Source organism: Plodia interpunctella, chromosome 12, assembly GCF_027563975.2.
Source record: "Plodia interpunctella isolate USDA-ARS_2022_Savannah chromosome 12, ilPloInte3.2, whole genome shotgun sequence".
NCBI lineage: Eukaryota > Metazoa > Arthropoda > Insecta > Lepidoptera > Pyralidae > Plodia > Plodia interpunctella.
Genome location: NC_071305.1, coordinates 8,107,101 through 8,132,019, shown reverse-complemented (window position 1 = coordinate 8,132,019; position 24,919 = coordinate 8,107,101). Strand labels below are relative to the sequence as shown.

The following is a 24,919-nucleotide window of genomic DNA, read 5'->3' as shown; positions in this document are numbered from 1 at the left end:
TCAACATCAAATATAGCAAAGTTTTCTATCGCCATTGATGTACGAATACGTGTAGAAAAGTGATAAGTGTTGGCCAGATTTTAAAGATGTTATGCGTGACTGTGGCACTGGTAAGAGGGCCTGATATTTTACGATGCCGTGCGAAATTAAAACTAATAAAATTCAGATAATTTTGATTCCAACTGTTGTTGTAGATATTTACACTTAAGTATTGTATTTGGCTTGCAAAATAAAATTTGTACTTTCTTTTTAAGTCTTCATTATACTGCAAGACAAATAAAAATATCAGTAAAAATATCAGTGACTTCAGTATCAATGTCTATAGACCTATTCAATAGACCTATATCGCTGTATAGTATCAGAATCTGTTTCTATTCACAACGCAACATTTATAAATTCTCAAAGGAATACGAAAAAGTTTCTCGACTACGTACTTAAGACTATCATCCTGAGTCTTGTAATTCCAAATAAATGGAATGGCAGAGATTCCCCACCTCTCGTAGATGTGATTAATATCCACAAGAATCAACGTGGACAGTTGACCGACGTTTCTTGGGTGATGTAGGGCTGTCACCAAGAAGTTATTACCTGAAACAAAAAAATATCATAAATTATCTTATTTTCTTATTTATTTCTGACTAATATTTTAAATGCAACAGTTTGAAAGATTACATCTAGCTGATTTAGTTAGAAAGTCAAAAACTTTTCAAAATTAGTTTTAGCAATGACACACTCGATTGGAAAGAAGATGCCAAAGCGATATACATAATTAATATATAAGGTATGACGATAAGTTTGGACGTCAGCAATATTTTGATGAAGAAGAGATTAGAGGCAGCCCTACTCTCTGACTATGAATAAAGTATAAAGGACAGGCGAGAGGCGCGGGCCGTGATTGATCTGACTGCGAATGTTTACCATTACAGATTACACGCTCAATGAATACATTCTGAGGATCTGATGCGAGAGGATGCAACTTGTCTTTTTGTTTTTATTTTCTGATAGGATAATCGTCTAGCCGCTGGATCGTCAAGGTTCAACCCTACAGCATAAAGTTCGAGTTCTTACAGGCAAACAATCACTAGCCTGAAGGATGACAAAATTTTTGGGGTCCAGATGTGCTCAGATTATTTCTTATTTCAAATGAAAAAAATCAATTCAAAAGTAAACATTTAAAAAAACGGGTCATCATCAGCCTACCCTTTTCCCACTTTATGTGGGGTCGGTACAGCATGTCAGTCTCCTCCACTTCTCCCTGTCTCCTGTCTGATGTTAACCGATCTGTTACTTCCTTTTTAGCCATATCCTGCCTAACGCACTCAATCCACCTCTTCTTCGGCCTGCCCCTACTTCTTTTCCCATTCAATTTAGAATCCATAACCTTTCTTACAATATTATTTTCCTCCCTTCTCATAACGTGACCATACCATCAAAGCTTATTACTTTCCAATTTTCCTTGACTTCCTCTTTAAAAAGGGTCTGAAGCAAAATGTGCATTTCGCAAAATGAACACTTGTACAAAAATTTGTTCTCGACAGGCAAAGGTTTACTCACTCAGTTAATTCGACAAACATTTACTATACTTATTCCTAATTCATTGTCCAGTGCAAGAGTACGTGCTGAGTCATATTCGCTTGGGTTCCCGCCCCTTCCTAGCACAGCTTGTAATTGAAAACCCATTCGTTCTCGACTGGGAATAAAGGAGAGGTCACAGGAGGTCACAATCATTGATTTGGAGAGGTTAGAGCATTTATCACATTTAACTACTGTCCTAATATTATAAATGCGACACACATCTAGTTGTTACTTGATTTCTAAATATATATTTCCTTACTTTCAAGATTATATTCTAAATTAAAAACAGATTTAGTTCAGCAGAGTTATTAAAAATATGTACTTATAACTATAATTATATAATCATATTTTTATATTATCATTAACTCGATCTTCTATTTATCTAATAAAATATTAAAACTGGGAGCTATTTAAAACATTATTTGTTTTTGAAACGTTCAAAACTTTCCGATAAAGTTTTTTAATTAATTCACTATGAATCAGTTCCTAGTATAATTAACACAAATTAAAATCATTTTAGCAAAACCTCTCGACGGTCATACATTTAATTACAGTCTGAATTATACGCGCATATGATAACAGGGTAAGTGAGAACATCAAGTTACGGGGAAATTATGCAAATATACCCCATGCTAAGGGTTTCAATTAAGATAGGCATTAGCAGAACAGGATTACCCTTGTTCTTGAATTACCCCGGGCATGGGTGTGAAAATGGTGGGTGAATTAAAAAATATAATTTTATTTTGTACCACTTCGTTTATATTGAGGTATCTATTTTAGAAAAATAAATAAATAGGTACATACTAGCTTTAAAATTAATAATGAAAGTTTGTACCCACTTCTTTTTTTATGGATTGAAATCAAAGAACCAATTCCTACCATAAAACTTTTACCTACGCAGAATGAAAAAATATATCATCCTACTAAGCTTCTCGTCTATGCACATACACTACAAGATCAAACATATGTTTCATATTCTATTTCTTTAGCCAACAATACGTGCTTCACTTTTTACACATTTCGAAGTTTACCCTTGCAGGTTTCATACAAAACAATCTCACCGCAATAGATTTAAGATCAGCACCCTACAGCATCCAACTATCTCAGCTATTCGGGCCCACTAAATCTTAATCGTTGGAACTACGGAGCAGTGACTCGAGAAGTGTCCGCCCATAAATTTTAAATTCACATTCAGATTACAGAAACAAGGAGATGTGGTCCAACCAAATCATGCGGGTGCAGTATTTAAAGTCGTTCGCTTGTAGCATTCCAATCCGGGTACAGGATTAATGTCAATAAAAAAATTACAGTCGAATCTATTACTACCATTATAGGACGAGATCTTATAATCATCGTATTGATGTCTGTGGCGTCTCAAAGCCTTCGGGCTTTAAGATATGAATGCGATGGAGAACACGTGAGGATGAAGGAGATACATTTTCTTGCCATAGTTTTTAAAACACTTCATGAAGTCTGAATGTAGTAAGAAAGATGTGACATTTTCTTTGTTAGCACATTTTTATCAATAACAAAAAAAAATTGGTTTATACACACATTACGTTAAACACGTATGAACAAATACGACAATCTATTTAGCATTGTGGAATATTGGTAGACTAATAGCGTTTACTAAATCAACTTTAGCAAATTGGAACTCCCTATACCACGGTCATCTGCATTAGAAAGTCATTTTATAAACATAAAGTTATTTTCCCGAAAATTCAATTCCTTTTTTCTTACGTCTATAGCGGTCACTCTGTGCTATGGTGCGGTGACTGGGGTTGAATGTAGAAAGTTTTGGAAATATAGCCTTAAACCAACGACAATTTATACACTTAAAGTTACTACGTAATGGTTATTTAATTGTGGTTATTTTTGTATATGCTTTCACTTTGCACGTATTTACCTATAAGTCAAAAGTTTTGAAAAAGGCAAAGATTTCTTATTTGTTGCTAAATTGTTTTATACCTCGTTAACAATTTTATAATTAAACCATTTTAAAAATCTTTATCTCTTAAGGAGTGGACAGAGACAAATTTATAATTAACTTTTATAAATCCCATTTAAATTGTAAATATTGAGTGTAATAAATGCGTATGTACGCATAATTGAAAAGTTTTTCGTTTATTTGTTTGTTACTTTACATTCTTAATTACTTCACCGCCTTGAAACTTTTTTTAACACATAGGGTACATTTGAAATACACGCACAAAAGCTAGCTGTTTTGATGTTACCTTATCTTCTCTGATTCTTTGACGACATCGGTGGCGCAGTGGTAAAGTTCTTGCCACTGAACCGAGAGGTCCTGGGTTCGATCCCCGGTCGGGTCATGATGGAAAATGATCTTTTTCTGATTGATCCGGGTCTTGGATGTTTATCTATATATGTATTTGATTTAAAATATAGTATCGTTGAGTTAGTATCCCATAACACAAGTCTCGAACTTACTTTGGGGTTAGCTCAATCTGTGTGATTTGTCCTATTTATATTTATTTTATTCTCTCTAATTGAAATGTACATAAAATAGTTGGTTCAGTCCCTCGATGGAACTAAACTAGCTAAACGACAGAGTTTCACTTGCTTAACTTGAAACATTCAAAGTGTTCTCAACCATAACCAAGTTGGCTCGCGACACAAAGTTTGACATAACACGATTACTTTGGCTCTAGTATCCTTAAAGAAATTATTCTCTTGGGGCTTTTCAATAGACCCAGTAGCACAGAAAAGAAAAAAAGATAAAATATTTATTTGCTATAAATTATAAAACATTTACATTACAAAAAACATGGCAAATTGGTCTCCGCTCAGCATAATTTCATGACTTAAGTCCACGACGCTGATCTTCTACGGATGCCATAAAATATAATATTTCAAAGAATAATAAGAACTCCTTGCCAATTCAATAAATTGACAGTCTTCAACAGAGATGAGAGCTCTGTATTTTCCCGATTTATTCGCAAAAGCTCAGGCGAAACTCAATCGACGAGTTTGTGCCATACTATTTTGGAAAAACTGGAAAAATAACGCTTTTGCTTGCTGACTAGGGTCGACAGTACGCCACTATAAATTGTAGAAAAAAACGTTTAAAATGTTTAAAAACGAAGGAAGTTAGACTCAGTGGGACACTCGATAGCTTGAAATAAATAAATCGATTAGAGTCGATCCTCTGGGTTCAGAGCGGAACAAGTCAACAGAAGCCGTTTAAAACTTTCCCCGTTTTAATTATACAAGGCGAAACATGTCATGTATTCTGGTTTGTCTATTTGAGAAGTTTATATTTATGGCCTGTTACAAATAAATGGAGTCGCAAACAATGTAGAAATCCAAGTCTCCTACCCCACGGGAAACAGGTATGGTAAATGTATACTACGTAGGTACGTATAGATATGTAAATAATTTAATTATATATGTTAAGTATTGAGGTACGCATTGTAAGCAACGTATTGTGATATCAACACTCTTGAATTTGTATGTGTAGGAACACACTTAGCAATCACTCAACGTACGCAATTGCGCGTGATAAATATATTTCTGACTATCTGTACATACAAAACAAAGAATGTTGAGATGACTATTTAGTAAATATAGCTTATACTAGTATACTGGACCAGACAAAGAAAGCAACATGAAATTGATGAAGGAATCCCACTTCTGACATTCATTGTTGCACATGTTCATTTGTGATGTACATTAATCTATTGCATTATTTAAAAAGAGAATGATATAATATTTTTTCAATTCCGAAAAATCTTTCACGTTCCTCGTCTCGTTGCAGAAAAGTGCAATGGAAATCCCGTTTTAATATTTCACTTTTCGCCGCACAGAATTTCTCCAAAGCAATTTGCACCGCACAATAGATCGTAAATAAGAAACCGCTTAGCACAAGTGCTAGTGAGTTATGTCTCAATACCGACCCCTGATTATGGCTATTGATTTGGACTTAATTGCGGCAAAACACGCGATACGAACTTATATTGGCTACTGTAGGTAAACTGTTTTTGAAACAGGCATTTTTTATAAGCAATTTTATGCTCCTTACAAAATTATATTAAAAGATCAAAACAATTAGTACGTGCCTTAAATCCATTCTACTTCTTCTTCTTTCGAGTGTGTTATTGCTAACATACATAGGTTATTTTCAGATTGTATATACCTATGTATTTATTTAATATCATGTGATTCATTTATGCTAAATCAATCAACGATCTCCTTTCATAAGGAGTCTGATTCTATCTTATTGTTTTGTCCCAACTAATATTACAAATGCGAAAGTAAGTTTGTTCCTCATCACGCATTATCTATCGGACCGATTGTTATGAAATTTGGTACACGGGTAGAAAATAACCTGGAATAACACATAGGGTCGTGTCGTATAGGGAGGTGAAATCAATGAGCTGAGAATTAGATGGAAAATGCTCCACCGACAAGAACAAAGTTCTTAAATTAATTGATGATGATGAACACATAGGGTACTATCCCGAAATTCCCACGAGAAAGAAGCCCCGGGGCGTAGCTAGTTTATTATAAAAGTCATATTTTCTTCTGAATGTATTATTGCTAACACTAGAATCACGATTTAATTTAAGTCACTTAAAGGCATCTTCTTTGACAATTTCGGATACTGGTGGTATTCGCAATTTTCCTACTCTCATTTAAGAACTAAATTGAGACCGGTGTGCGGGTTTTCTCTCAATGTTTTTATTTTGCGGATTGATTGGTATACAAACTAAAGTGGCACCAATCCATTCGGACCAATAATTAGATTCCCATTTGCTACCATTTGTTCATAGGCCTTATATAGGGCCTTAATATAGGGTTACCACAACTTCATCTGAATTGTGAGTTTTTTAGGTACCTTCAGTAATTTTCACTCTAAAATCCAACAATTAATCAGAAAACAATTTACGTCAATCCCTTGCACTTTACTTTTATTGCCGCTCGGTAAATTATCATACAATTACTGGAGTACATGCGGCGTATTTTTGTCTCTTCTCTCTTCTCTAGTCTTTACATTAAAAATAGGTATCATAACCAAGTTGTGAAATCCTTGATCCTTTGTTGATCGCAAAATGATTTCCACTCCGTCCAACTCAGAATGTGTATTTTTCGAAATATTCAAACTATCAAGTCATGAAATATCACGTCTCATTTCGATGGCATTATGATTTATGTAGCCAATAACAGAGCCTCCTGCGGCGTAGGCTCTTCACGCCTGGAACCTTCGAGAACATTCGAGATTTTATTATCTACCGCCGCGGTAATAACTTTTCAAAAAATATATCTTATTTCATTATTACATTTTGAGAGAGATTTAAGATGTTTTTTATGATTTATGGAGGACCTATCATTTGAAATATCATTAAAAATATTTGAACTTCTTATACACCTATACTATTCTATGATGAAAGAAAAAGAAAAATAGTTACTTATACAGCCGGTAGTCTATATTGCTTACATAATAGGCAGAGCCGAGAGTCGCGAACCTTGAAGGCTGTGTTTAGCTAGATGGCTTTGGATTTCAGATTCAGAAATAGTAACAAGTTGCTAGCCTAATACATCGCCTATGATAGTAATTTCCCTTGATGTACTTTTACAATCTACGCGGGAGGTAAAGTAGTAGGTACATTATGTTTTTCTAGACCAGCAAGAAAGCAAGTAAGTATAAGCAAGTAATTCAGCATAAAATTAATCGTGAAAACAAGAATTTCGTATTTAAGGAATTAACCCTTTGATTTATGACAAAAAAATTCACCGTAAAACACTTTCAGTTAAAATAAAAACTTACTTTCGTCATAAAGGGGTGCTACAAAGGCGGCGTAAGAGCGTAACTTTTTTAATCTGTTCAAAAATGAAGCAGCCGTTATGGTTAGGGTGGAAAAAATCTATATTCACGAAGTTGATGCAACATCCATTGGAGCAGGTGACAAGTCGCGACAAAGTGCAAAGTTTCTATTGTCGCAGTAAATGTCTTTTCTTGTATGCGATTATAGAACTTTTGTAACTCCAACTTTTCGGTGAATTTTCTATTGAAATGTAATAAAATGTAGAAATATATTATTTTCCCTGAGTAAGTCGTTACGTCTTCATACTTTATACAATCGGAATGCCTACCTTCCTTTATCATCATATAATTATTTTATAGTCATAAATGTATCATCGAATATTTAATATTGTTTGTAAAATAGGATTGAAAACGAAGCTAGAAAGCTTCTAAAAGGTGTAGATATTTTGAATTGAAAGAAGTTTATTCTGAATCTGAAATCTTATGCGATAACTTAACTTTAAAACTTACTTAACTATAACTAACTTTAAAAGATATACCTAAACAACTTCTTTTCTAGTCGTTATATGGCTATTTATGTTACTATAACGTAGTTGTTATAAACTACTTTATAATAAACAAAAGAATAAAATACTAATTATACATGATTGATGGATGATTTGATTGATTGACTACCTCGGTGAAGCAGTGATAAAGTGCTTGCCTCTGAACCAAGAGGTCTTGGATGTTTATCTATATATGTATTTGTTATAAAATATAGTATTGTTGAGTTAGTATCCCATAGCACGAGTCTCCCTAAACTTACTTTGGGGCCAGCTCAATCTGTGCGATTTGTCAGAATATATTTATTTATTTATTTCTCTATAATTTGAGGGTTTTCCGGTTTCTTCAGCAGCTATAGCGTCGAGCCCAGGCTCCCGTCTGATGCAGATGTCTGATGAAATTCGCCAAAAGCTTTAAATTGCAGTTCCCAATAGATCGTTAACGACGTCGCATAATTAATTACTACAACTAGTGGGGTGTAATATTGAATTTCCGCTCTCGGCTGTGGTCGGAGGGTGAAAACCGCATCCCTGCGAGCTTAGCAATCACAGACTATTGTTACGCAGAGCGATCTATGTACATAGATATAGCGTTTTCATCTGGCCTTGTTTGGGTTAGTATAATAGTTTCATTCGCATTAAAGACGATTTTCTTTCATCTGAGCGTTTTCCAGGCTGATAGTTTTTTTTAAGCTGTTAAACGTCGCAGAAAAAGAGGTGTGAGGTGATTTCTGAAGCCGTGAAGACTCAGTGTTTAAGGCATACCAATGCGGTAGTTTTCGTTGACCACCACTTGCTCCCGGTGAAGAAAAAGATCGTAAAAAAATTGCATACTGACAGATAAGTTCACTAAAGTCAATGCGTCTACTGCCACTAGATGGCGGTAATCGTAAAAGTCATGTCAGATTGCCTAGACCAAAATCAGACACTAGTGTTGAAAGAAGTGAAGAAGGTTTCCAAAAATCTGTTTGTTACATACATACAAGTACATTTATTACAAACTAGATTTTACCTGCGGCTTCCCATGGGAACAGTACTTTGTCCTTCCACGTACTCCTAAATATGTATGTATGTAAATAGGTTGGGCAGATAAAGCGTGAAAAAATAACAAACAAACTGAATTTCGCATTTATTATATTAGTTGTGATTGGGATGGGATGGAATTGGGATGAACTTAATAAAATAGATTACAAACCTTAAAATTGTTTTTAATGTCATAATTAGGTATATTCCGCGGAAAAGCCTCGGATCTTTCGGTCAGTAAATTTGATTCAAACCAAACAATTTTGACAAGAGATAATCGGTTCGTTGGTCAACTATCGCTAGGGTTGTCACATCTTTTAGTACTGATATGAGAGATTTGGGGAAAAAGTATTTTTGCGACTGAGTTTCTATTAGACCGCGACCGATGATGATGCGACAAAATACATATGTACTGGAAGTTCCCTAAAAACCTCGAATAAAACCACTTCATATCCTCCCGTGGATGTCGTTCGAGCTTTAGCATAGGCAATAACCACATACCAAATGTTGACTTCAAGCAGGTGGCTGGTCATAAATTCAGAGCCACGTCTTCAAAAATTTAGGGTTAACTTTTTACGCGGTATTTTGGGTGCTACAGCCGTGAAAATAAATAAAAATGAGAAAAAGAGAGCGTTGAAAGGATGTATGGCATTGACAACCCTAATTGTTGCTGACAGAGAGTGCAGAACGGGAACGCAATCATCCAAAATTCGCGTGTCAGCTGCATACATGGTCGATTAATTAGTGACTTTATTCATTCGCGATCCTGTGGAACGGTTTTCAAATTAAAACATTTAATTTTTAATATCAGACTTTTGATATCCTGATAATATAAAACAATTATCTTTAATCTGATTTTAATATAAATTTAGTGACTACAGAGCCTTGGTGATAATGTATTTTGCAACTTTCAACTCTGTTCTTATTTCAAGATATATGTATATATGTACACTGCATATCAGTATTTTGCAGTGCGTATTTCAATTGCTTATTATATCTGAAATCGATTGGCAATAACGATTTCTCATAATCCCTTTGGCCGACACGGTAAAAAAAAGAACGTTAATAGCATCGCAAGATATCTCAATAATAACGCCTTAAGTTAAGAAACATTTGAATCTAGAGCAAAAATTAATCCATGATTACTGTAATAACAATAAACCAATCGTTTTTAACATAATTTTAATCGTCGTCGGTCAACTTTGGCCGTTGGCGCAAGTGCAATCATTCGTTTTGCTCGCGTCAGTTGCATTCTCATGGGCTAATGAACACTGGCTTTCAATGGCATCCAATGATGACACAGTCTGTCTACACCCTATCAAAATATAATTAGAATTTGTATATCAACAATCGGAATAAGAAAATTGAAGTTTTTTTTTTACTTTGTCAATTAAAATGCGGGTGTTTTGTTGATAGAAATGCGGATTATAGCTTTTTTACTTATGTTTATTTGTTTGAAAGCAATAATCTCTGGAACTAATACGTGTTACGTATCGTACCATAGCTTAGCTGCATAGTGTAATTAACTCTGGTGTAAAAGTGCATTTTTTTTTCTTTTTGCACTTTTTAATCCATAACAATTGAGAATTAATGTTCGATCTAAACTAATTTTGTTTTAAAGACTTAAAACTTGTTCTATTGTTTTGAGGATTTTTCTGAATAAAGATTTATTATATTACAAAATATTCAAAACCTAAACGTGAAATAGAAAATCTGTCGCCACAATCTAGACACAACAATTTTCCAATCGGTTTGCCACAATTCATAGAAAAATAAAACGCGCAGACGGCCCCGACCGCAGTTGTTTGAATCGTAAACCGGTAACCGTTTTATTAAAGCGACATAGAGTCACAGGTTTTTCTCGTTAAAATAACCGTCGAATTTCCATGCCATACGTCCGGACTTTTGATATTGTATTTTTTGAAAATCGGTGGATATTTCATTGAAATTCACATTCTTTGCATCGATACAAAAAATACTTACTTGACATCAGATTTGGATGGATTTTTTTTATTCTTCCTTTTTTTTTCATCATCGTTTGAACAAAATAATTATTCATACCACATGTTTTTTAACCAACCATCATAAATTAGTAAGAGGAGATTGATAATGTATTATAATATAAAGATTGTACGTTAACCTGAATAGCTGCTGCTGATAAGATCAAATAATAGACGCTGCTGAGATAAAAGCAAACGTATTCAGAAATACTTAGATGCTAATGAGAACACGAACGCGATGCGCGGCGATGATGTGCGAAGGTGAATCGTGAACTGATTGATACATTACAAAATTATGCATTCGTGCAATAAATGCTTGTCGGGCGATTTGTTGTATCTATGTGCGGTTCAAACCGTACAATACGATAATACATATTTGTATTCTGAAACACTAGTCTTCTTTACGTCTTTACAGTAATAAATTTACTATAAATTCAATAAATTCTACTAATATAGTTATATGTCTTCTACTAACAAAATATGGACTTATAGTTGTGTACAGTCTGAAATAAATAATTTCAATTTAATTCTATACGGTCTTACAATTTTAAAAGTATCTAAATTCGAAAATAACTGGTTTATTATACCTATTTGTTTTAGCCCCCGATGACAAAAAGAAGATCTGTAATGTATGGCCGTGGCATCAAGGCAAATGAAATTAAATGATTTATTTACGTGAAACAAGGTAAAATATGTAACAGATAATATGAGGATCAACATGTCTCGCCATCAAGATGGCGTGTAAATTTAATCATTAATGCCTAATTATAACAATTTAATTTTTCATGATATTTATGGCAGCCAAATGTATGAACCGATTTTGATCTAGATAATTTCATAGAGAGAGTTCTTCCATGTTTGGATATTATGTGCTCAGTCGTTTGGAAATTGTCAGCTCTTTTCTAGCAAATAAGATTGATTTAGACTAGAGAAATCTAGATTGATTTACTAGATTATTTTAAACTAGCTTTTTCCCCGGTTTCGCCCGCGTTAATTTCCCATGGGAACAGTTATTTTTCCGGGATGAAAGGTATCCTATGAGTTTCTCCATACTTCAACCTACATGTACGGTAAAATTTCAAAAAGATTTGTTGAGTAGTCATAGCGTGAAAAGGTAACAAACAAATAAACAAACAAACTTACTTTCGCATTTATAATATTAGTTACGATTAGGATTTAGATGACAAAATAAAAACACATCCCTGCGTTTTTCCAATGACTTTCCCTCACTATGTCGCACCTATTTGAGTTTGAATGTAAACAAAAGAGATAAGTATATGACTGTCACAGTCGTCCATCATCTCAATCCCTGATATCTGTGTGTTCACGGTACATTAAATGGTGGTCGTCTAATTAAATCCCCTCTGGCAGACGCGAGCAGTTTTTGTCTGAGCAAAGCGCGACGGTCACTTAACATGTTTATTCCCGGCCTTTACGGTAGATGTGGTCGTCCAAATTAAAAGGGACCTTAGGTATCCACTGCAAAGAACACAGTCGCCTTGTACTGTATATAAACGAGAGCAGGATATGAAGTGTTCCTATTCTAGAATGGGAAATATTGGTCAAGAACTAGTTCTGGACCAGTATTTTAACATATTTTAAAAAATCTCTGGTAGGTATTAACTATACTGAAGATCTATAAAAAATATTAATTCAATAACATTTTGTGTGCGATCAGCTTTAATCGGTGAATATTTTTGAGACAATAAAAAATATCTCCCGCACTGCGAGTTTGCAGATGCGCGGAAACCTGCTGAATAATTACGAGGCGCCTCGAGCGGTGTTGCCAGAATAAAAAATCTTATTCCCGATACTGCAGATTGTGATTTTATTTTAATAAAAGATTTTATTTTTATTTATTTAAAATTATTTATTTACAAATGTATATGCAAAAGGTGGACTTGACGCCAAAATGACATTTACCAGTCAACCATTTTCTGGCTGTACAAAATATTATTTTAAAAGATATCTTTTAAATGCATTTGTTTGTGCGTACAATGCATTTTATTTATACCCAGGTAAGTATCCAATTATATGTTTTTTTTTTTACGTTTTCCTCTCGGGCCAACCGAGGAATATTGTTTTACAAATTATTAAAGTGCGATAACAAATTAAAAAAAAATTAAAAGAACGACTATTATATTTAAGTTAAAATAGTCAAACATCCGTACTCATCATCCCTCTAGGGTAAAGTTAGTTCTCGCAAGTTGAAATAAGTTAGTCTCGTCAAACAAGGATATGCACTATACCCGAGACTACGGGTATTACTTGTATTTATGTATTACTCAGGGCTGGTAGTCATGTGATTATTATTTTTACTTATGTTAAAATTCAAAATTCAATTACCTGAATTTTGAAAAATTGGTCTGAAAAAATGATAAAATATAAAATAATTGACCGAGCGAGGGAAGCGAGCGAGGTCTACCATTCTACTTGGGGCAAAAATACATTTTTTGTATATATGTATGTTTGTTTGTATGTTTGTATGTTTGTATGTTTGTAACGCGATAACTTTCTAACCGTTGGTCTGATTTTGATGAAATTTAATGGTGGTATGTAGGATCTGTCAATAGAATTTCGTGAGGCATCAAAATCGGTTTAGTCGTTTTTGAAATAAGTATTCATAATTTTGTAAAAAAAATATTGTGTTCGCGAGGTCGTACTAGTATGTTGGTATATTTGTTGTTCTAAGATACACTTTTTATGATATTTATATATGTATATGACGACTGTTAAATTTGTCTTTATATACAATTTACAGGAGTAATATTACAAATATTATAAATAAATACAAATTTAGATTAAACGGTAACAGGAACGAAAAGAAATGTAAAACTCTAAAAAAATCTTTAACCTTTAAGAAGGGTAACAAAAAACATGTTTTTGGTTTTAAAATTTTGACAACCCTACACTGCTTTTAGGCTCGCTTGGAAGGCTAATCTAAAGTTGAGTAACTTGAGCCAAAGAACGAATGAACCAAAGATGTCCATCAATTTTAATTGATATACTTCAAATTGCCTAGAATATCACAAAATAAATAAGCATCTTTAAATTTTATCTATCTATTATATAACTATATTAATTGAATATTATAAACTCAATACATTATAATATTATATTTCAATATTATAATACAGAAATTATTTTCAAAATGTTTTTCTTTATGCTTGATTATAATAAATTAATATCTAATGTAATAGAAATCGCTTCTAATTTCTTCTATCATAAAGGATAATATTTTATTCCAGTAACAAGATAAAGTTCGAAAGATTGGGTTGCACCAGTCAAATTTGATGTTAACTTTAACCGTACCTTTATATAAAATGGCGTACTTACTTTGCATTTGTTTGGTTAAAGTTAACGCTAAAGTTGACTGGCGCAACGCATCCTAACTAAATATAATGGCTACAGAGCAAGGTAAACATGTACTGCGATACCGAAATAAATTTTCAACTCCAATTTTGAGAGTGGTACAGCCAACTACATCTAAAGTTGCCTAGCTTGGAACTCTATGAGATGGCAATGGGGGTGAATTCGCAATGAATTTTGTTTAGGTTAACGTGTTGTCGACTGTACTTACTGGCAGTTTTATGCTAATACACCCATCCACTTCTAAAAGTATGAAATAATAATATTCACTTGGTGCTTGGTTCTGCATACGTGGGAAATATAGAGGGGTAATGTTTTCACGAATGCTTCGCTAGAACAGTTGATGTTCAGTCTTCAAATTATTGCATGTGTCACATTTAACGAAATTTTCATTCATTCAATCACGTTTGTTTGATTTACATTTATTGAATAAATTAAATACATCGATACAAAATACAGAAACAGGTGAACGTTTTACTACAGTTTTTTTTTTATTTAACAATTTTTTCAGTGGATTATTGAAATTGAATTATCATATTTAAAATTTGAAGCAATGAGGCCCGGCCCACATAACTGTAAATAGAAGTTTATTGATTATTATCGTAGCTATATGTAACTCTCTAATAGAACTGGGCGTTAAAAACCCTCGGTCTGAAGGCCTGGAGCCACAAGCTTTTCGCATTAACACTGTCTAACCACTTATTGACGGTAGGGGTGCCAACTAAAACTTTTCCAATAACCTTTATCGTTTTACTACGAAGATTAAAGACAAAACAATCGACATGGAAATAACAGTTACGCCATAACAGGATTGAAATATCAGTATTATTATATGTTTGTTGGATTTATCTGTTATTATTTTTGTTAATTCGTATATTCTCCTAAAGTCACTTACGCTACATGAGATCATATTATTGATATTAAATTAAAGACACAAATAATAATATTTTATAAACTTTGATGTTTGAATTTCGAGCATACTATATTATTGTAAATACTTTAATTCTATTTTTAAATATTACTAAAAACGTACAAACATTCCTAAATAAACTATAGGTAAATTGATTTTTAATCTTTTATTACCAACATCATTCACACATTAACGTGAAAAGGAAAACTGCCTCTAAATCAGCGTAATCGTCTAAATGGGACTTTTTACATTTTCCGGGTGATAAACGTCATTAAGACGGATGCCTCTAGGTGACAGCCCTAGGTCGTTAATCGTGTTTAGAGCTGATGCGTGAACCATGTCGCTGACCGCAACCCTAGAGTTTGCTAAATAGAAATTAATCAGCGTTGCGCTTCGGTGTGACTGAGGATTTCATTAGGAATGAAAAATACTTACTGGAAATAAATCATGAAGGTATTTAGGAAGTGGAAATCTATCTATTATTATAAATAGGTAAGAGTTTGTGAATTTGTATGTTTGAGGCGGGTAATCTCCGAAACTACCGAACCGATTTCAAAAATTATTTCACTATTAGAAAGGTACATTATCGAAGATTTCTGTAGGCTATATTTTTATCTCAAAATTCCACCGGAGCGAAGCCCCGGGCAACTATAGATATAGTTAAACTGGCTGCGCCTAGAGTTTCACTACCGTATAATTTTTGGAATAAAAATTCCTGGAAATACCAGTTACATTCTACCCATTTACCAAAATTCATCAAAATTTGAGGAAAAAACTACAACTTTTTTTTATTGTATCGATTTTAATATTTAAAACAATAAATTTAAATAGGTATATTTTTTCTAAAATTTGTTTTTTCTTACTCTTGATAATATACTCACTTCAACAACCTCGGTGGCGCAGTGGTAAGGTTCTTGCCACTGAACCGAGAGGTCCCGGGTTCGATCCCCGGTCGGGTCATGATGGAAAATGATCTTTTTCTGATTGGCCCGGGTCTTGGACGTTTATCTATATATGTATTTATTATAAAATATAGTATCGTTGAATTAGTATCCCATGACACAAGTCTCGAACTTACTTTGGGGCCAGCTCAATCTGTGTGATTTGTCCCATTATATTTATTTATTTATTTATTTATTTATTTACTTGTACATCAAGAAAGTTACCCTCTCTCTTTCATCTGAGCCATGATATATATGTATATAACTATAATGAGCTTTACAAATAAACAAATAACTATTTATTTGCATATCATGTTTATATTCGAGCCTAATGTACTCAAAAAATGTATTATTTTTACCAATTTAAATCTTCATGGATTACAAAAATTTGTCCAAATATATAAAATATAATTCATGCAATTTGTAAGACCAAGGAGCTCGTGTCTTTTATGTAAACATAGATAATAATTGCCAATTTTTCAAATCGCCTAAGCGTCACATCTGTCTAGACATTAAGACAACCGATATTTTTTAATCATTAGATTACTTATGAAGTCAATAATTAGTAGTAGTTTTACCCACAACAAACTAAGAGTCGGTTGCGAGAAAACGTAAAGAACTCCATTTGGTCTAAACGTCAGTGGCGTGGCGTGCAGATTAAAGACAACATTAAAGTTGCCTGGTGCAACTTACCCTAAATGTTAACGTAGCAAGAAGCAAAGAAGCCTAAATTTATTATTAAAATAACCTCAAACCAAACGATCACGCAAATTATTTAGCGTGGGCTACGATGCAATCACGCCCACACATCAGGATACTGCGTTTCGAAAGTGCATTGGATATTATCGTCTCACTTGGGCTTTTCTTCAGCTTTCTTCCTCAGCCGTTGTCCGTCGAAGTCCAGGGTCCGCTTTCCTATTTTTAACTCTAACTCTCATTCAGACTAATTAAAAATGGAATTCGTATTTAGTTAAAAATGGAATTCGTAGGATGACTGTCAAAGTGTGATTCACTATCCAAAATATTTTATTGAACAAATTACAATTCTCCAATTTTATTCAATACGGTAGCAAGTAAGAAATATAATGATTCTAGACCATCTGTTCATTCCCAGTGAGACGAGCTTTTTGTCTCAATGTTATATATAGCATGGTCTCACGCACGAGACTGTAGGGACACCATTTATTCAAATTCCTAGTTTCGTCATGAAAAATACAATAATATGAAATTTTGTATTTTTAGATTGTATTTTTATATATTATAGACACATTATACTATATGGTATAATGTATCTGGACACGTAATTTATGTTCGAGAATTATGATTCCAATTTGGATCTCTAAGTTGGTCTCTTTATTGGTCTCTTGAGTCTCTAAAAACCAATAAACTTGGTCACCCTAAACAATGGAGATGTAGATTAAGGGATTTGTTTTTGTGCACGAACACGGTTTATTCTTAGAGAAATGTTTTTACCACTTCATCCCTGAGATTAATGCGGGAGAATTTATTTTGTTGTTAAGAACAATACGTAGTTTGGTGTTTATCATAATGAGTTATTGCCGTGAGCCCAGAGAAAGGTGTAAGACTAAAGGTTTTTCAGCATGGCTACAAACATTTGCCAAACATTATTATAGACATTAGTACATTAAAATAATGTATTTTATTTTTACGTTGACCTTGTCAGCGTAAATAAACCATTATTTATTTTTAAATTAGCTTTTGCCCACGGCTTCGCCCGCGTAAATTTCCCACGACAACAGTTATTTATACAGAACGATAAGTACCCTATGTTCTTCTCCATACTTTAAATTACATGTTTAAAAATTTCAAGAAAATTAGTTGAGTAGATAGAGCGTGAAGAGGTAACAAACAAACTTACTTTGGCATTTGTACCTAATAATAGTTAGGATTAGGATTCGGTCGAAACTAGCTGTTACCCGCAGCTCCGCCTGAGGTAGCCTATGTTTGGCCTTGGTTTATTAACTTTATCTATTGTTAATTTCAAGAAAGTAACAATTTAAGAAGCAGAAAGAGTGGCTAATTTCATCAAAATCAGCATAGCAATTTAACCTTAAAATCGTGAAAGACAAATTTCACGATTTCTAAGACATTCGCATTAATAATAATATAAAAGTATGGATTACTTAAATGAACTTTCGAGACACGAAATAAAACACAAAATTTTCTAATAAAATTATGATGTGGATGCGAATCCGTGAAAATAAGTTCTGTTTTGCTTGTCTTCATATTCTTAGCGACAGGCAGTTTGTCTTGTCTTGGTGCACCGATAGCATTCATTTGGAATATTTACTTAGATTATGAGGAAAATATATTACCAGAAATGTATTTTGAGCAAATAATTTCCAGAATATGGAATGTTCAAACGTAAACCTAAATTAATTTCGTTTACTTCTTCCTTTGGATGAAAAAGAGTATTCAAAATTATTACCATAAAAGATTTCCCAGTCTACGGTCATTCGTTCTCAAGTAGACATAACTGAATTTTTTTTTGAGGTTAACGAAAAAATATATTACCTTTTTCTGTTATAACTATTACGCCTACTATTCACACCAAAAATATAATAGAATTTAAAATGACTACTTTTTCGTCACGAACTTAGACCTCACAAACAATAATTTTTGATGAATTTTTACAAAATTGTGAATATTTCAAAGACTACTTAACCGATTTTTATGACCCACAAACTTAAAAATTCCACTGACAAATCCTATATAACTTTTAAATTTAAATCAGACCAACGGTTCGAAAGTTATCGCGTTACAAACTTACATACATACATACAAAAAATTTATTTTTGCCCCAAGTAGAATGTTAGAACAATTAAATTATAAATTCAAACTGGTAATTATGAAATTTCGACAACGGAGTGTTCTGTCTAGCCCATAAAATTTTGTTATTTCAGCCTTGTTATATAAAGTGTTGCCAACTATTACCAGCAAACACTAAGCCAATAACTATAAACATTTCTCTAACAATTCTCTCCCCTTGTTGACTGTCGTACCGCCAATTCCTGAAATGATAACACCAACCATCTCTTGCAGTCGCGAAATAAGATTTCATTGAAAACTATAACTTATTCCTTTGAGCTACAAGTTGTGTCAAGTTATAATAATGAAGAATTAATATTGTACATAAAATACATCAGTTTGTAGTCTGAAGATTCTAGGATTCTTGAATTGTGGCTGATAATGGTTAAAACTTATTGTGTTTAAGATTGCAAATAATATATTGTGGAACAAATTTCTCCGAAATCTCTATTTGAGAATGTACTGTACTAAGGCTAGGCTGCTGTAGTATTTCCTAAATTAACCCCAAAACTATATTTAGCTATAAAAAAGTTTAGTTAACCTGGTGTAAGCTATAGTTTTTCTGTTATAGGTAGTTCCCAACTGAGCATATTAAAAATCTTGTATTAAACTTGTGGTCTTTGTCATAATTTCGTATCAATTTGAAAAGGAAAGAGACAACTAATGTAATACAACATTTTATGACACGTTGTAACCACCATTTTACCTGGCTTAGCATACATTGGTTTATTTTCCGTCCCTAGGGATGAAAATCAAGTAAAACGTGTCAAAATCAAACCAAAAGTCGTTAGTCGCACATTTTTGCCGCCGATGGCCCATTACCCATAACGATGGCTGTCCATCGAGAGGGCGTTCGATTCAATTCCGCACAGCCGATGCCGAGCCGGCTAATTCCAAAATAATTATTGCCCGACCCTAATGGTAGAAAAAAACTACCAAATGATGGGGGGCTCACTGACTGATATCTAAATGGACGTTTGTATGTCATAATTATAGATATAGATATAAAAATATAAATATAAAATATATTGGGACAAATCACACAGATTGAGCTAGCCCCAAAGTTCGAGACTTGTATTATGGGATACTAACTCAACGATACTATATTTTATAATAAATACATATAAAGATAAACATCCAAGACCCGGGCCAATCAGAAAAATATCATTTTCCATCATGACCCGACCGGGGATCGAACCCGGGACCTCTCGGTTCAGTGGCAAGAACCTTACCACTGCGCCACCGAGGTTGTCGATAGATAATATGTGTTTAGCAATTATTTCTTGGATAACCTGCGTATAACTTGGTTGATAAGAGAACATTTGTGAACACAAATAAATATTGATAATTTTATGGTTGGAATTTCAGAAGTTAAAATATTCCCACGCCACATTTCTCAATAAATACATTAAGTCAGCAATTAATTTTATCCTTATTTAAATTTAATTTAAATTCAAATTAAATTAATTGACTATTTAAGCAGAAGAAAAGCAAAGCAACGTAACAAGATAAACACTTTTGCAACAACTCTTTAGGATTCTCTGAAAGGCTATAGACGATAAAACAAAATAAGATCAACGAATCGTTGTATACAATGAACGCTAACTATTGACGTTCTGGGACTTCAATTAATATATAGCAGCTATGTTTTGTACGGAGTACTAGATCAGCACGTGAGCAAATACTCCTGACAGAGTTTACTTTATGAGGCCACAAGTAAATATAATGATGAATGAGAATCTGTAACGGATTTTTATCTCTACAGAAGAAAGAAGAATTCCTATTCCTAAAGAGTTTTGACATCAGACAGGTGGCCGGTATCAAAATCACAGCCAAAATGTTATAAGAAAGAGCCAGCATGGGTAATTATGATATGCAATTGCTTTATCCAAATCCATACTAATATTAAAAATTTGCAAGTATGTTAAGTTTTCACTGTTAAACCGATAGTTGACTTTAATAAAATTTGGTATATATATAGTTAACCCGGTTAGACCTGAGGTCAAAAAGAGTATACCGGTGAAGTCGCGAGCTCTATCTAGTTTGAAATATTCATTCATGTGGCAGTCGGCTCGTCGAGATTGACTCGCGGACCATTGTTTGTGAACTTCGCTCGCAATCACTCAAAAGTACTGTTTTGATGAGCATCACCTCTTCTCTGACTTAGATATCGATATCGATAAGATGTGTTGATCATTTCTTTGGTTCACTTCTTTTTCTTTCTACCCAATGTTGAGTTGGCTGGAAGAAATGGCTCTTGCGAAAGCCTACTTTTGCGCCCATTCATGTTTGAATACCTGTAAATAAATATGGTGCAATGTACGTACTTGTTAAAATGCCGTGACAAATTAAATATAGCTCTCTCTCTTATCTTCTCGTGTACCCGGTTTCATTCGGAGCTGTGACGCCCCAAAGCCCAGAGTGTAGCTTAAAAAAATTGCCATTAAATTTTGAAGATTTGTCTATGATTTTACATTTACGTGTTGCTGATAATTAGTTGTAAATTCTTCGGTGAAATAAAATTTTGAAACTAAAAGAAATTCTAAAAAAGATAATATCGATAAAATCTGTGGACATCACTGAGTAACAGTAGATGGATATAAGAACTAAAAGCACAGCCCTCGTCTCAAAACCACAAAGGTTGTAGAGTCTCGGAGTACAAAGGCGTGTTGCTGAATGTAGCGTGTATACTTGTACAGCTCTATTGCTATAGCGGTAATATTTCTATGTTTTGTTGTGTTCAGTACTTATACTTTTTGGAATAGGGCATATTATGCAAAGCTCAGCGCAGATGGCGCTACTGGTACAACTAAGGTACACAAACATTACCAATGGAGGCAAAAAGCGCCAATTTTCATTATTGTTGCAGATTTACGACCAAAAATACCTTCTTCGCAATCGTGGCGCGATTTTAAATAAAAAAGGAAGGATTTAGTGGATTATCCTGAAAATAATAACACTATTTTTAGGTTTTGTTTTGCATTATTTGGTCAAATGTGGTCATAAACTGATATAAACTTGATTTTGACTGAAGATCTTACCTGTATGAAGTCCTTATTTTAATAAGTCTTCACGTATAAAGTGTTCCGAGCTTTTTTTCGACCGTTTGCTGGCTCGAAAATTTTACAGCGTGAGGCGTAACCCATTGTTTTCGAAGTCTTTTATCTTATGGAAAACGATTTTTCCCAATATTTCGCCACCCGAATATGCTACATTGTTGTATATTTTCACAAATGAATGGTTACCTTATGAAAGGATTAAAAAAATACTCTAAAATAAACGTTTTAATCGACATAGCAAAAGGCGGCAAACCTTTTGTGTACCTAACATACAGTAGTGTACTCTGGCGGGATAAATGTGCAGTAATACAGGGAGTATTACTGCACATTGGAATAAAATGTATTAGTATGTATTTATTTAATTTTATAACAAAAACATGCTGGTATGTTAGCCTTCAGTAGGTATAAATACATTATATATTTCATCATAATTAGGTATTGTACGGCAACATTAGGTTTATTATCATCCATTTGAATGATTTTATAATTTGAAGATGAAAAATAGTGACGTTGCTATGAAATCCTAAAGTGCAAATTGGACTCGCGCGCGAGTATTCCGTATTATGAGTATTATGTATGGACTTATACATTTACTGTTTTTAGATTTTTCGTTTACATATGTAATACATTGCTTTTTGCTAAATTTAAGTTTGATTTCTTCACAGTCAAAGGAAACAGTTGACCCGAGTCTACACGTTCCTTGAAATATGATGATCTTGACAGACGAATACTTAGAGAGACGAATAACAAAATGGCACTACAAGAGTTCCATTTTTACCATTTCAGATCACAGAACTCTAAAATTGACAACCACTACACTACTCATGAGTGAAACGGTGGAACTATTCGCAAAATATAACACTGCAAAATGAAAAACGTAAATCTTTTAACGGCTCTCAAAAACTTCAAAGCCACTCTTCACTCTAGTAGATTTAGCGCATAAAAATCCGCTAAATCGCGCCTACATCACATTATGGAGATTATCATAAACGTATAATATACGCGTATATACTGTGATCATCTCCCTACGTTTATGGAGGGGGCGTCGTAAAGCCTTATAGTTTCACGGGAGATTTAGAATCTTTGAATATGAGATATTGTCTCATCGTATTTAAAAGACGGCATGAATTTTAAAAATAAAGGAAGTTTTTGTTTGTACATAATATATTGAATATTTTCAAAAATATATTTTTATTAAATGTTAAGTATTGTATGTTACTCCGATGTATTCTTTTTCTTTTTTTTTTGAATAAATGATCTCTTTTTCTTTTTTATTCTTTTAACCGACTTAAAAATAAGGAGGAGGTTGACAATTGGTATCGATGCATTTTTATTTTTTTATGTTTAGGTAAGTTCGCTGGATAGATTTGAAAAATTAATTTTCTTATAATATTCATGTGAAAATTACATCACATGGTTTCAGTAGTTGGTTAAGCTCAACAACATTACTATGACAAGTGAAAAACAAAGTACTGGAAATTTACCTAAAATTTAAATACTTAATTATTTACCATCTACTAAAATAATAAAAGAGCATACGATATGCTCGCTTTTCATATCATAATGTTTGCCAAAGTGATTTTGATAACAGGAATATTACATACAAACCGCGCTGTTATTCAAACATCTAACACGCTGGCGCGGCTTAATTCAATTTTACAGAAAGAAGTAAACACCATTTAATATGAACAAAAGTTTAACTTGCAGCTTCATAACGCATTAATTTATTCTCAAGTACTAATTTGAGCCGCGCCACAGATATAATATTACTAGCTGCGCCCCAGGGCTTCGCTCCCGTAGGAATTTGCGGATAAAAAGTACCCTATGTGTTATTCCAGGTTATATTCTACACGTGTATCAAATTTTATAACATTCTATGTAGTAGATTTTACGTGAAAGAGTAATAAACATTTTTTAACTCTGTATAAAGTATTAAATACAAGTATTATTAAATTCGTTTCAAATGTAGTACAACTTTTAGAAATTTCCCTTGAATGACTTTTACAATCAGCGCGGAATGAGAAGCAACTATAGTAGGTACAATGTTTTTCACTTCCAGACTGGTTCATAGTTCGTAGTTTAACTGCATGGTGAAGAGGTGAGAAATTTACTTTGGTATTTCTTAATTATGTTCCTACATAATTAAGAAATACCAAAGTAAATTTAAATTCTATTTTTAAAATTTTAATGTATATATCCTTATATACATTAAAATTTTAAAAATAGAATTCAACAATACGATTTTTGTTTAGTGATCATTTTACAATAGAGAAAACTGACCAACTAATATTCCACCATGTATTGATATTCTTCAGACACTATTTAGGTTCTTGTCGAGCCGGAATGGCTTGGATTATATAATTTTCGACCAATTTATGTAAATACTAGTTTACTTCTCCTATCGCTTCACGCTTCGCGTCACATCCAGTCAGAATAATTTCATACATCCTTGCACAATACAACATCAGCCGTCAGTTACACGGTCCACTAGGAGCAGAAGCTTGAAGTTTGAACAAAGAGCTATGAATAATGAATTTGGCTGTCCTAAACTGTAGCCCATGGGCACAGATTATATAATACTTCCAGTACCATGGGTAACACCATATCGTGGTTATGAATGTTAAAAAATATTTATGTTAGCAATAAAACAAAGTTTTTTACTAAAATGTCATTTTTGCCATTAGGCTTTTATTGCCGTCAAAGAGATCTTGTGGCTTTGACGAAAAACCCATGTCCAGCTCGGACACGAACGGTAAACCGTTGAGGAGTTCCCTCGTTGGGATCCGGTCCTGGATGCACCATCTGGTATACTTATCATAATAATGCATTGCATGGAAACTGAGTTGACGTAGGAGATTTCAACTTTGTAGGACAAATGGAGAAGTAGGA

General features: G+C 33.4%; 2 protein-coding genes across 3 annotated transcripts in view; both read right to left on the bottom strand.

Moving 5' to 3' along the window:
• spri (sprint) overlaps positions 1-24,919 on the bottom strand; it is a 212,301-nt gene that overhangs the window by 152,675 nt on the left and 34,707 nt on the right. The window lies entirely within an intron of this gene.
• Positions 6,197-24,919, bottom strand: part of LOC128674085 (general odorant-binding protein 72) — an 85,302-nt gene continuing 66,579 nt past the window's right edge. The window contains exon 6 of the mRNA XM_053752400.2: positions 6,197-6,207. The gene's annotated coding sequence lies outside the window, so the exon portion shown is untranslated. The remainder of the gene's footprint in view (positions 6,208-24,919) is intronic.